Here is a 14976-nt window from a genome sequence, read left to right as displayed (position 1 = left end):
GGACACGGACCACGCCGGCGAGCCCACGGCGGCCATGGAGGAGAGCGAGCAGAGAGAGAGCGACGCGACAGGGAGAGAAGAGGTCGGGGGCGAGCTGGAGATAGTCGACGTTGGGGCAGGCGGCAGGACCGAGCGCCGTCCGAGCTCCGGCCATGAAGGGAGTTCCGGCCACAGAGGGACGCAGGGAGCGCAGGAAGCTCCAAGCGGAGGAGACGCGCAGGGAAGAATCGAGCACGGTAGGATTTTCTTCTCGAGCTGAACGGTGGCTTGGACCTGCGCACAGAGATATAGACGCTGGAAAAATCTGCGCAGGGGCGGCGGGATTTTTGCTCCAGGAGCGAAGCCACACGCAGAGAACCGAAGTGCAGGCTGGGAGCTCGACCGTAGAGGGAGAGATGAGAAGGAGCGGCTGGGGAAGAAGCCAGCCCACAGCACGGCAGTGGAAAAATCCCAGCGTTGGATGAGGATGACAGCTGAAGTGGATAAGAGAGAAAGAGAGATTTCGAACGGTGAAAAGATGAGGATGGGCTGGGATTTTATTTAGATTTTTCCCACCTTTCAGTTTATTTTAGAAATAAAATTGCAGATATTTTGAATCGAAATACGAGATATTTGATCTACGGTCAGAATACATGATTTTATGGTCACGGTAATTTACCCGAGAATCGAAGCTCAATTATAATTCTCGGACGCGTAGTCACGGTTTTGATTTAGCGAATACTTGTAATCAGATGAATTTACACCCGTCATTTATATCCAAAGTCTTAGATCGGGCAAGAAACGACAGACTGAAATAAACTGATTTCGGCACTGATAATTCGTTCGACATGATTCGACCAAAATTAGCCGAAGCAATATCTGTGAACGTATACCCGATTTTTGTCGCCGCAACAGTGTGCTGAAGAACGAATGAGATCATAATCTTGCGCATGATTTTTATCGGACGATGCGCGATTGGGATTCTTTTGCTCCGAACACTTTAGTCGTCAAGTTTCAAATTAATCTGCTCAGAATAAAATCATCAGAGTGTGTCGGGCTTCCGAATTCGTATTCGCGCGAGCGATAAATTTTAAATAATCATCGGACGCACCGATTTTCGGAATGACGATGTTCCGATCATCACGAAAATTTTTGGAAGAGCCCAAATAATAGAAGTAAAAATGATGTCGCACTCGCGACAAACGGAACAGATGCGATATTAAATTCGCAATAAATGAGGATGATTAAAATTTAAAATCCGTTTTATCCACTAATATTGCGTGCTTAAATCCGTACTCGTTGTCGAGAGGAATATAAACATCTGGGGTGTTACATTCACGATGCTAGAGAAGTAGCTGAGGCTGCTGAGAAGAGCGCAGAGCCCGAAGGGCAACTAGGTATTAACTAATGGTTTTTATTGTGTTGTAATTTTTGGTTTTAAACTTCGTTTGCGATTTGTAATAGCAATGTAGCCGTATCCTGTCCTCCTTCAGATCCTGCTAAAGCGTCTCCGGGCTCTCAGCCGAAAGGAGACGACGAAATTAAAAAGATGGCTGAAGCTATTATGGACGAAGTTGTCAATCGGCTCCTGAATGAGGCTGCAGAAGTTGTTCTGAGAGAAGATTAAATACTATTGTAAAAAAACTTCTGAAATGTAATATGCGTGACATCTTGTAGCCCTGAATGTAATATACCTGCTTTTATTGTTTAATTCTTTACGATGCATGAAATTTTACATACGTACCGTTTTTGAGTCTTTGACGAAAAAACACCTTCCCTTCTTTTCATGCTTCGTGAAGAATAATTTTCATTTGTCACAACAATATTCGTAGTGTTCTGATGAATAATATCCAAGCTTCGTGAAGATGTTCTCCGAAGCTACACTTCCGAAGATCAATAGTGTATCTGCTTGCAACTTAGCATGATTTTCCCTTTTCAAAACATTCTTCCGAAGATCGATGTCATGTCCCCTTCTTGTGCCATATGCAGCATGATGTATGATGCTTATGCTATGCGAAATGATGCGATGATGTTATGTTGTGTAAGATGGTGTTTATTCCGAAGATACACACACATTCCTGCGATAAAACATAATCTTTTTGAATCAGCGTTGTCTTTTTACTATAAGCCTCCCTTAGGAGCTTCTTCGCCTTTTACTTCAGCGGAATCAGCGTTTATTTTTCGCTGCAAGCCACCCTTAGGAGCTTCTTCGCCTTTTACTTTCAGCGGTATTCGCGTTGACTTTTCGCGCTTCGCCTTTTACTTAGGCGGTATCAGCGTTGACTTTTCGCTGTATGCTCTGCATTCCCTTTGGAACGACTTTGGAGCAGAAAACTTACATTGCGCTCCCTTTGGAACGGCTTTTGTGACTTCGGCAAACTTACTCTGCGTTCCTTAGAACGACTTTTTATTGCTTCGAAGAATTTTCGATAACTCGAAGGTCCTTTTTGTTATCACAAATCTTTAAACTTCAACAACTTAAGCCTGTGAAGAAAATATATTTTCCTTGTGGGAATCAACGAAATTATTTACATGAAACCTAAACAATGTCCTTTATTACACAGAAAATAAAACTGAATGAAAAAGATTGCTATTAAGGTAGGATATTTGTCAATAGATGTGTTTTGACTCTGGCACAGTGCTGTTGACTGTGCGAGCTTCAGACTGTTCTCTGAAGTCCCTTTGGTGTGGAGCATATTGGCTCCCTTCTGGCTGCTGGCCTTGTTGCAGCGGTGGTGGAGGCGGAGGCTGTTGCCAGGAAGCTTGAGGTTGACTCGCCGAAGCAACAGAAACTGCAGGGTGATTGCCTACATACTTTGGGATGTAAGGCGAATGATACGAAGCAGTGTGCATGACCTGCTTCGGCTGAGCCTGTTGTGCTGCAGCTTCGGCTATTTCCTTTTGCTTCTGGATGGTAATATGGCACATCCTGGTGGTATGGCCTTTGTTCTCACCACAGAACAAGCAAAAAATTCTTCTTGGCTGATCGCCAAATCTTCCGCCGAAGCCCCTGGCACCTCTGCCTCTCGGAGCTGGTGGTCGGAAGGAGCCTTGCTGTTGCCCCGAAGCCTGTGAGGAACACTGTGGCCTTTGCTGTTGGCTCCCTCTATCATCATTTTGGGTAGAGTTATGAATTGATCTAACGTGCCTCGGATAGAACCTCCCTCCGAAGCCCCTGGTCATTTCAGAAAACCTGAAAGCCTCCTCCCTTCTTTGGCGAAAATCATTATCGGCCTGAATGTACTCGTCCATCTTCTGGAGCAGCTTCTCCAAAGTTTGAGGAGGCTTCCTAGCGAAGTACTGAGCTGACGGTCCTGGCCGAAGCCCCTTGATCATGGCCTCAATGACAATTTCGTTGGGCACTGTTGGTGCCTGTGCCCTCAAACGCAAGAACCTCCGGACGTACGCCTGAAGGTACTCTTCGTGATCTTGGGTGCACTAGAATAGAGCTTGAGCCATGACCGGCTTCGTCTGGAACCCTTGGAAGCTGGTTAACAACAAGTCCTTCAGCTTTTGCCACGAAGTGATCGTTCCTGGTCGAAGGGAGGAGTACCAGGTTTGAGCAACACTTCTGACAGCCATAACAAAAGATTTGGCCATGACCGCAGCATTGCCACCATACGAAGATACTGTTGCTTCGTAGCTCATCAAAAACTGCTTCGGGTCTGAGTGGCCATCAAATATGGGAAGCTGAGGCGGCTTGTAGGACGGAGGCCAAGGTGTAGCCTGCAGCTCAGCGGACAGAGGAGAAGCATCATCAAAAACAAAATTCCCATGATGGAAATTGTCATACCAGTCATCTTCATTGAGGAAACCCTCCTGATGAAGGTCTTGGTGCTGAGGCCTTCGGTGTTGCTCATCCTGAGTAAGATGACGAACTTCCTCAGAGGCTTCGTCTATCTGCCTTTGCAGTTCAGCTAGCCTGGCCATCTTTTCCTTTTTCCTTTGCACCTGTTGATGAAGCATCTCCATGTCTCTGATTTCTTGGTCTATCTCATCCTCTGGCGGTGTCGGGCTAACAGCCTTCCTTTTCTGGCTTCGGGCCTCCCGAAGAGAGACAGTCTCCTGATTGTGGTCCAGCGGTTGGAGAGCTGCTGTGCCAGTTGCTGAAGCTTTCTTCGGCGCCATAGCGAAGGTTTATGATCGCCGAAGGTGTTCAAAAACTCAAAGAGTGGAAGTGAGTTCACCGGAGGTGGGCGCCAATGTTGGGGACTTGTTCTCAAATGCTATGAGTTAAGAACAAGGCAACATAGAAAATGTTAATCGGTAAAGTCCTTTGTCCTTCGAAGCATTATTTCCCTTAGGATATAATGAATTTCGGACGAAGGTTATGAGGGGCATACCTTCATAAATATACTATACAGTGACGAAGGATGAATCATAAGGAATATGAAGAATAACATAGACAATTGTATATTATTATTAACTTATTTTTGCATTATCATTATGTAGAAACAGAAATAACATCGAATTACAAATGTACCTTCAGCTTGAAGGAGATGAAAGTACAAGCGTGACGCAAGAGCGAATGTCCAAATCAGCGTGAACAGTACGGGGGTACTGTTCACCTATTTATAGGCACGGAACACAGCCCATACAAAATTACATTCATGCCCTTTACATTTGATAATAATTCTATAGTAATCTATCGAGGTCTGAATAGCCTTTTCATCTTTAAGTCGGTTTCATTTTCTGCTACCATGCCGAAGCTTTCCTGTTCACATCTTTGGCGCTGTATCAACCTTCGTATTATTCTGGTCTTCTCCTGCTGTGATACCGATTTGAGTCCGAAGATACCTGCTCACACATTATACTCCAAAAATATTGTTAAATCCTGTTTTTGAGGACCTTCGTAAGCCGAAGGCCCCCAACACATACCCAGACTCTGCATCCCCTTAGGAACGACTTTGGAGTCTCTTCACCTTTTACTTAGGTGGTATTTCAGCTCTGCATCCCTTTAGGAATGACTTTGGAGCTAAGCTCTGCATCCCCTTAGGAACGACTTTGGAGCTTCTTCACCTTTGACTTAGGTGGCATTTAAGCTCTGCATCCCCTTAGGAACGACTTTGGAGCTTCTTCACCTTTGATTTAGGTGAAATTTTAGCTCCGCATTCCCTTAGGAACGACTTTGGAGCTTCTTAACTTACTCTGCGTCCCCTTAGGGACGACTTTGTAGCTTCTTCACCTCTTGGGTGACATTTTAGCTCTGCATTCCCTTAGGGACAACTTTGGAGCTTCTTCATGACCTTTTGCACTCGATGGTGCGAATCACGATGTTACATTTTACATGTGGGGGAATTTGGCCCTTGTATTGCAGAGGGCTAAACAAAAAAAATGAAAATTACAACCTATGGCCCCATTAAAAACCTTTCTCCCCTCTTGAAAGGAAAATGGTGCCATAGGGGAAAAGTAAGAAAATTACATTGTTTATACATAATATCGTCGAAGCTCATCCGTATTCCAAGACCTAGGTATGTCGTTGCCGTCCATATCTTTCAGTCTGTAAGAACCAGGCCTTGACCAAGATACCACCAAAAAGGGGCCTTCCCAATTGAGCTGAAGCTTCCCCACTGTGTCAGGGTTGGCCACCCTTCGAAGCACCAAATGATCTGGCTTGATGTTTTTCAATCTTACTTTTCTGTCACGCCATTTGATTGTTTTGGCCTGGTATTTATTGATGTGTTCTATGGCTTGAAGTCCGGTCCCTTCTATGGTGTCTTTTGTTATTTGGTAGTCACTTTCGTCCTCTATCGAAGCTAGAATTCTTATTGAACCCATTCTTGCTTTTTCCGGTGTAATTGCTTCGTCTCCGAACAGAAGTTTGAACGGGGTAAATCCTGTTGACCTCGACACAACAGTGGTGTGGTTCCACACCTCTTTTATTAATTCATCTGGCCACTTTCCTCTAGGCTGATTGAAGATTGACTTCATTATTCCTGTTATTATGATTCCATTTGCTCTTTCTACCAAACCATTTGACTCTGGATGCCTCACTGATGCGAAGTGTATTTTTGTGCCAATTTGGGTACAGAAGGTTTTGAATGTCTCAGCATCAAACTGAGTTTCGTTATCAACTGTTATAGCCTTCGGCACACCGAAGCGACAGACAATATTCTGCCAGAAGAATTTTTGGACCGTGGCTGAAGTTATTATAGCCAAGGGATTTTCCTCAATCCACTTAGAAAAATATTCTACTGCCACTACAACATACTTCAAGTTGCCTAGTGCTGGTGGGAGTGGACCTAACAAATCCAGGCTCCATCTTTGCAATGGCCAGGTTGGCTGTATTAGTTGGGTTAAAGACGAAGGTTGCTTCTGGTCTCTGGCACACTTTTGGCAATTTTCACATATTTGAACTAAATATGCTACATCCGAAGCTGCCTTTGGTCAGTAAAAACCTTGTCTGAAAACCTTCCGTAGCAAAGGCCTAGACTCGACGTGGGCCCTACATAATCCTGCATGTATCTCCTTCATTAATTCTTATCCTTCGGTTCTAGACAAGCACTTGAGCAATGGAGAGCAAACTCCATGCTTATATAATTCCCCTTCTATTATTACTTATTGTCTTGTCCTTGCTTCCATTCTTTTATTATAAACTTCATCATCTGAAAGACAGTTGCCCTGGAGGAAAGATACAATCTCAGTCCTCCAATCTTCACTATGTACTGGTGAAATTATGAGCACCGCTCTTTCCATGAGCTCGACTAAAGGTGCTTTTATTGTTTCAAAAAATACTTTCGAAGGTAGTGGGAGCCCCTGTGCTGCTGATTTGGCTAATAAGTCTGTATGTTCATTTTCTCCCCTTGGAATATTCTTTACAGAGAATCCTTCAAAAGATGCTTCTAACCTTCAAACTGCATCTAGGTACTTTTCAAGCTTTGGGTATCTTGCCTTACTGCTCTTGTCCACATGACTCGAGATAACTTGTGAATAAGTCTTGAGGATTGCCCTTCTTATACCCATTGCCTTAAGTTTCCAAAGCCCCAAGAGAAGAGCTTCGTACTCTGCAATATTCTTTGTACAGTTGAAGTCTAATTTTACTGCATAGTAGGTTCTGACTTTGGATGGTGCAACTAGAACGGCAGCTGCCCCTGCGCCGAAGGTCCCCAAGACCCATCACAAAATACCGTCCAAGCTTCATCATCGTTTATTCTTTCTTCATCCCGAGCCCCTGGCATCCAATCAGTAATGAAGTCTGCTAACGCCTGAGACTGAATCAAAGATCTATGAACATAATCAGTGGTAAATTCGTTGAGTTCAGCAGCCCATTTTCCGACTCTTCCTATAGCTTTTTTGTTCCTCATTATATCCTTCAGGGGTTGTGATGAAGGCACTATTATGTGGTATGCTTGGAAGTAGTGCCGAAGCTTCCTGGAGGCCATTAATACAGCATACAATACCTTCTCCAACTCTGTGTAATTCTTTTTTTATGGACTGAGTACTTCAGAGACGAAGTATATCAGTGCTTGCTTCTTTACTTGGCCATCTTGTTTCTCTTGTACAAGCACCACACTAACCATGGCATGGGAAGCAGCCACATATAGAAGTAATGGGGTTTCTGACGAAGGTGGGGTTAGAGTTGTTAGATCTATCAAATACTGCTTCAGCTCTTCGAAGGCTTTTTGCTGAGCTGGACCCCATTGGAAGACTTCGACTTATTTCAATACTTCAAAGAAAGGTAGGTTCCTCTCTGCTGATCTTGAAATAAACCTGTTCAATGATGTCAGCCTTCCTGCTAACCTCTGAGCCCCCTTTCTCGAATTTGGCGGTTCCATCTGAAGGATAGCTTCAATTTTGCTTGGGTTAGCTTCAATACCCTTTGTCAATACCAGGCAGCCAAGAAACTTGCCCTTCTTCACTCCAAAGACACATTTTTTTGGATTGAACTTAAGACCAGCCTATCTGAAATTGGCAAATGTCTCTTGCAAATCAGCAACATGGTTGTCTTGTTTCGTGCTTTTCACTATGATATCGTCGACATAAGTTAGCACATTTTTACCAATCTAGGAGTGAAGAACTTTGGCAGTCATTCTGCTGAAGCTTCCTCCAGCATTTTTGAGCCCCTCAGGCATCCGAAGATAACAATAGGTTCCATTAGGAGTTATAAAGTTTGTCTTCGGCTCATCGTCCCTTTTCATCCAGATTTGATGATAGCCTGAGTAGCAATCCAATAAGCTCATAAGTTCCGAAGTAGATGCTGCATCCACAAGGGAATCTATTCTTGGTAGTGGGAATTCATCCTTCGGACATGCCTTGTTGAGATCCGTAAAGTCAATACACATTCTCCATTTTCCATTTGCTTTCTTTACCATGACGGTGTTGGCCAGCCACTCTGGGTATGTTACTTCTCTGATAACGCCGGCACTTAGAAGTCTTTTACTTCATTTCGTGCACCTTCGGCTTTATCATCGGACATTTTCCGATGCCTCTGCTTTATTGGTCTGAAGGACGGGTCCACATTGAGTGAGTGCTCAATAATGTCTCTATTGACACCACAGAGATCATTAGTTGTCCAAGCAAAAACATCTTTGTTGTTAAACAAAAATCTTAGCAAGGTCTTCTCTTGTTCATCAAATAGTTCAGATTCCAACAACATTTTTTGCTCAGTTATATCTTCACACAAAAGCATAGGCTTTGGTTAATCTACCGAAGCAGCCTTTTCTCTTTTATGCTTATATTGCTGGTAAGCTTCGGCTTCATCTATATTATGGATGGCCTTCGAATCTGTCCAACTTCCTTCGGCTCTCCTGGCAGCTTTTTCACTCCCATGTACAACCATGGGCCCTTGTTCCGAAGGTATCTTCATGCAAAGATATGCTGGGTGGAGTATTGCTTCGAAGGCATTGAGCGTCCCTCGACCAATGATTGCATTGTATGGATACTCCATATCAACAATGTCGAAGACAACCTGCTCTGTCCTTGTGTTGTGAACATAGTCGAAGGTGACTGGCATGGTTATCTTGCCGAGTGCCACAATCTGTCTTCCTCCGAAACCACAGAGAGGATGTGTTGCATCATGTATCTTGTCATTCGGCTCTTGCATTTGTTTGAAAGCCTTCGTGAAAATGATATCCGCTGCACTGCCTGTATCTACCAGGACATTGTGGACCAGAAATCCCTTGATGACACAAGATATAACCATTGCATCGTTGTGGGGATAATCCTTGAGCTGAAGATCCTCTTGGGAGAAGGTGATTGGTATGTGAAACCATTTGGATTTGATGAAGGGTCCTTGCACTGCAACATGTTGTACCCTTCTCTGTGCTTCTTTCTTCTGCTTCTTGTTGGCTGGTTTAGAGCTTGAGCCACCTGTGATTGGTGTAACACCCGAGGTGTTACTCAAGGCCCTAGATCAACACATTCACCTGTGACCTATTATCACATGTGATTTAGTTTGGGAATAAAGCACCAAAATTTAGAAACAACATCTTAATCAAGTGTTGATCATACTAGAAGGAATATCCTAGCCTTTTTATGCACCCCCAATTGGGAAAAACGTTCAAAACCCTAGACCCCCCTTGAGCCATTAGAGCCCCAAGAGTGGATTAGTGGGAGAACTATGTAAATTACAAAATCATGACTTAAACCTTTTACAAAAGTTGTAGCACATTTAAATACCTACAATAAATAGTAAGGAAGTTATTCCAAAAAGGTCCCACAAAAACCTCAAACTAATCACCCAAGTGGAAATCACTCTAGAACAACCTCTTTTTCTCTAAGTCAAATTTCAGCCCTCTTCTAAAGACCCCGTGTGTTCACTTAGTTGCAGATGCCAAATCAACATGGTCCAATTGACAAAAGGGCGCCCAATTACCCAAGGCACGCCCTGGAAAAATTTGAACCCAAGCCAAAACCATTTGACATGGTTTGACATGTGTTTTATCTCAGGTTGAACAGTGCCGACAGACCTGACTTGGCGCCACCATATCTCACAAACCAAACCAGATCTTCACTTGGAACTCACACAAACTAGATAGCCCTAGGGACAGAGAAGAGACCTTACACAAGATTTTTGGCGAGATTCGCACGTTTGGCTGCTCAGCAAGCACTTGAACTAGGGCAGAAGAAAACGCCCGACCCCGCGCCCACGCCCGCGCCTATAAAATAGACCGAGGCCATGACCGTACTCCCCCGCTCGCTCTCAGCCCCGCCCGAGCACGAGATCGCCGGAGTTCCCTCTGCGCACGGTGTGCCAGCAGCCGCCCGAGCCCGACCACCGTGGACCGGCTACTCTAGCCAACCTTCGTCCAATCTGACCCCTCGGCTAGCCTCCCTAGAGCTCCGTAAAAGTTTCCCGAACCCTCAGAACGAACACCACTTCGCCTGAGGTGCCGGATTGCCATCACCGGACTTCATCTGACTGCCGTCGCGCGTAGACTGAGCTGCACGGTGAGCCACCTTTCAATTTCTTGCACCTACGACACCGCTGACCTCCCGTGAAGCTCCCCGAGCACTTTGATTGAGTCCTACCACCGTGAGAAGGCCGGAGCACGCGCCGCCGATGAGCCTGACTGCCTGCGCACGTGGCCAACCCTACTCCGGCCACCACCGCCGGCGATCCGCCCCTCGACGTGACCGCCAGGGACACCCGGACCTCGCCCAACCCTCCACCGGACCTCTCCCACCACCTGTAAGCCGCGTTTGTCGGTGTTTGGAGCCTAAACACGCACCCGAGGTTACCCCTCAAGGTGCTTTTGGGTAGGACGGTGTTGTTGACTGTAACTCAATGGTTCGTGCGAGACGCACGAGAGACGGTAGACGATTTTCTACAGGTTCGGGCCGCTTTGAGATGCGTAATGCCCTACTTCCTGGTGTGGATCTTTATGTGGTGGGTTACAAGGGGAATCTCCAGTATGGAGAAAGCTAGTGAGCTAAGTAGATGGTCGATGGATGACTTGGAAATGATGGGGTACCCCCTAGGCCTTATATATCCAACGGTGGGGTATTACATGTGTGTATGATAACGATGTGTACCTAAGTAATAGTGAACCAACTGATCTTATCTTCCTACAATCTTGCCGACTTATCCTCATTTGGTTCTGATGTCCAGGGGTGTCGCGCTGGAGAATCGGATCAAGGCTGTGGATAACGTTTAAATCCAACGAGCCACCTGGGCCCGAGTTTGCTCATTCCCTGCGTCGGCCCATTCTACAAGCAGTTCTCCCCTGGCCCACGAAGGGATGGCCCCGCGAGTCAACAGGCCCAAAGCCTTTTGTGAGGCCTTCTTGCCTTCTAGTGGACCGGAGGGATATCTATCCCCCACAAGCCCCCAATCTTTAAGTTGATTTTGTAATAATCAGCAAAAAGATTCTAGGTCCAGCTTACGGTAGACGATTTTCATTTTTTGGTGATGGTCGCTCTGAAGGTGCACCTATTGAACATTGCTTCTGAACTCTGAGTGAGTCGGTAAAAAAAATCTTCTGTTGTCTTCCTTTGGTACATTCAACGATCTTCATCTCATGCCTCAGAAATTGGCGGTCTGTCATCAACCTATGCTTTAGAGATCAGCATTATGTCTTTTGGAGCTAAGGATTTATTGGGCGCACCGGAGGTGCACCAAATGGGTGTAGCCCCCGAGCTTTGAGTGGGTTGTTGAAAATAATCCACTCAAAGATCTTCATCTTATGCTTTAGAGATCAGCATTTTATCTTTATCTTATGCTTTAGAAATCAACATTTTATCTTTGTCTCATGCTTTTAGAAATCAGCATTTTATCTTTATGCTTTAGAAATCAGCATTTTATCTTCATCTTGTGCTTTTGAAAATTCAAACAACACGGTCTGCCCATGCCTTGTTAGGTTTGAAATTTATTTTGATCGGTGACAGATTGGATGTCTGGTAGATGGCTCTTGGCTGGTCTTCACTTCGTTTTGTGCTTCAATGCTTCTGCTGACTAGACTTGCAGTTCAGTAGCTATATTTGGCTTTCCTTTGATCTCTATCGATATCTTCCTTCTGTCGCAATACATTCGTTGTGTATACTGTATGGATGTGACTTGTTCAGAAAATCTATTGAAAATTCCTGGCCATCCCCCGCCAATGTGTGTGACCAAGGGACGTCTTGGTACGCAGAGCGTTTAGCACACTTTCCTAGAGTAGTAACTTGATGTGACCCCAGGGCGTAATCATATCGCCCGAGCAGTTGACCTTAGTCCAAATGGTGTCGTGTTACGCGAAGCGGCGTCTGCTGCCTGACTTGCTTTCAGGCGGTTTGAATTGCTTATTGAATACTTGCGACTGTTCGGTGAGCGTGGTAGGAGATGAATCGTTGCCTCCGACCCCTATAAATAGCCTGCTTGCACCGTTGTTCTCTTCACACATCCTCCTATCATCTGTTGCTTCTTTTCCAACTCCCTCTTCTCTTCCATCTAATCATGGGCAAGGACAAGAAAGGTCGGGGTTCGCCGTGTCACATCGGCAACAAGCGGAATCGTGAGCTAAGTTCTCCCTCGGAGGACTTCGGTGACTCCAAGTACTCGGAGGAGGAGTTTTCCTCCGAGTCCGAGGGGTCGCCGGTCTATGCTTCCCCCCAGCGTCGTCCAACGACTAGGACGATTCCTAGGGGATAGCCGTCGAGGTGTGGACGTACATCCAGTCCGTCGAGCACGCCGGGCTCGAGGGCTCGGATGAGTCGGAGGTCTCCTCGGACGAAGAGAACTCTTCCGGCTCGTCTGAGGAAGGGAGCGACGGCGACGGCGACGGCGACGACAAAGGCGATGACAGTGGTGAAGGTGGCAGCGACGACGGCGGCAATGACGACGGTAAGGGCGGCGGCAGGAGCGACGACGACGGCAAGGGCGGCAGCGGCAGCAGCAAGGCCAGTGGCAAAGCGCCACTGGCTTAAATATTAGTATAGATAATTAGTAGTAGCAGTAGTAGTAGTGGAATAAATTAGTAGTAGTTAGTAGTATAGTGTAGTGTGAGTAATGTGGTAATGCAATGTAGTAAAAAGGGAAAAAAGGCTGACTCATAATGGGTCAGTCTTTGAGTTTGTGAAAACCCTTTTCACTATTTAATGAAGAAACTTCAGTTGCTCCGAGCGAACTTTTGCTTTTCCGCTGCTCTTTCTTTATAATCGCTTGATAGTTCGTCTTTGCGCCTAATGCTGCCGGCGTTTTTAGAAATAACCGCCGAGCGATAACTGATGACACCGGCATTTGAGAGGTAACCGCCGAGCGATAGCAGATGACACCGACGTTTTAGAGGTAACCACCGAGTCGTACATGACTCTATCGGTGTTTTAGAGGTAACCGTCGAGTGGCGCTTGACACTGTCGGCGTTTTAGAGGTAACCACTGAGTTATGTCTGAAATTTCGTTTTCCCGAGTGATGACTCGACACTTTTTAGAAATAGCGCCCAACCCGGGAAAACCCCATTTATACTCGTGTTGACGTGTGCTTTTGATTTCTGAGCCCTAACTTCACATTTCCGCCTCGAACCACTCCTCTGTTTACCTGAGATTCCGCCGGCAAGATTGCGATGGCGCCAAAACGGAAGAGGCAGAGCTCCGTCGTGGCTATCATTCTGCCCATCGACCCCAATAGTCAGTTGCCATTCGCGGGTAACCATATGTCTGTTATTTCAGAATCTGATCTTCTTCATCTTGTCGATGTTGGGGTTTTACCTCCAAAAGAACTCTGCTCTTGGCGGATTTGTCGCGGGGTCACTATTCCGACGGAGGACACCCATGAGTCCGTCTATATTCCTTTTCTTATCCGCGGCCTTGCTCTTCCCGTTTCTCCCTTCTTCCATGGCCTCCTTGATTTCTACGATCTAAACTTGACCCACTTGAACCCTAATTCTATCTTGCAAGTTTCCATTTTTATTCATCTGTGTGAGGCCTATCTCAGGATTCTCCCCCATTTCGGCCTCTAGAAGTATCTGTATCATTGTCGGCCCGGGATGGCTAGGGGACAGCACCAGCTCGTTGGCGGTGCAAGTCTAGAGCTGCGTCGCGAGAGGAAAACAGAGTACCTCGACATCCCCCTCAAGGATAGCATCGAGGGGTGGCGCCTCGAGTGGTTCATTGTGGAGAACCACTGCAAGTCCCTTCCCCCTCGGTCGGGGAGGCAGCCAGACGTCCGTACTCCAAGCTGGGTAGAATCTCCGACCCCTTCGGAGATAACGGAGGCAAAAGTACTGCTTGCCGAGATCTGCATGTTGAAAGACAGAGGCCTGACTGCTGAAGTTGTGGTCGCTGATTTCATCTTCAAGAATATCCAGCCTTTGAAGGACAGGGCGTACCCGGCTTATCTGTATAGTGGCATCAATGACTCTACCCGGGTCACAAACAAGAGAATCCCCACTGAAGATCTGGTGAGCCGACTAGATATGATTCTGAGGGGCATAGTGTCAAATGTTGGTGCTCTTGTTGCCTATTCTGCTTGGAATCTGCCACCACATAGGTCATTTTCTGAATTTGTGTGCAACCCTCCTGCTAGTGATGGTAGCCTAGATCTTAGAGTGCGACCCTCTCCCGAGGACATGGAGGCTCTGATTGCCCCTCTTCGGAGTCTTCTAGATGATGAGAGGCAGACTCACTTTGAGATGCCAGCTAGCACAGATGATGCATAGATAGATGTTGTGATTAGTATGTTGGCTGGGGAATCATCTGACTCGACCCATGCCGAGCCGATGGCTATCACGGCTAGACAAGAGCTTGGCAAAGCGGTGGAGATTCGGAAGATGGAAGGTGCTGCCCAAAGCGTCCACGCCGAGTTAGCCACCCGACTGCACCTGTTGAGGAAAGAAGAAAAAGAGGCGGATTCGACGACTGTCATGCTTGGACCAGGGTGCTAGTCCTTCTGCTCCGGTTCGTGATGAAGTGCCAGCAGAGGTCCTTCCTGAGGTTGATGCCAAGGGTTGTGATCATGCACAAGTTGTTGTCTGTATATTTGATGAAGATGATGAAGAAGAAAAGGAAGAAGTCCCGCTGATCCGTAAGAACAACCGACATTACAGAGGTAGTGAGGGGGGAGTGATATTCCTTCTCCAGCTC

This window comes from Zea mays, chromosome 1 (genome assembly GCF_902167145.1).
Source record: "Zea mays cultivar B73 chromosome 1, Zm-B73-REFERENCE-NAM-5.0, whole genome shotgun sequence".
In the NCBI taxonomy this organism is placed as follows: Eukaryota; Viridiplantae; Streptophyta; class Magnoliopsida; order Poales; family Poaceae; genus Zea; species Zea mays.
The sequence above is the reverse complement of the archived record's forward strand: the minus strand, read 5'-3'. Positions refer to the sequence as shown.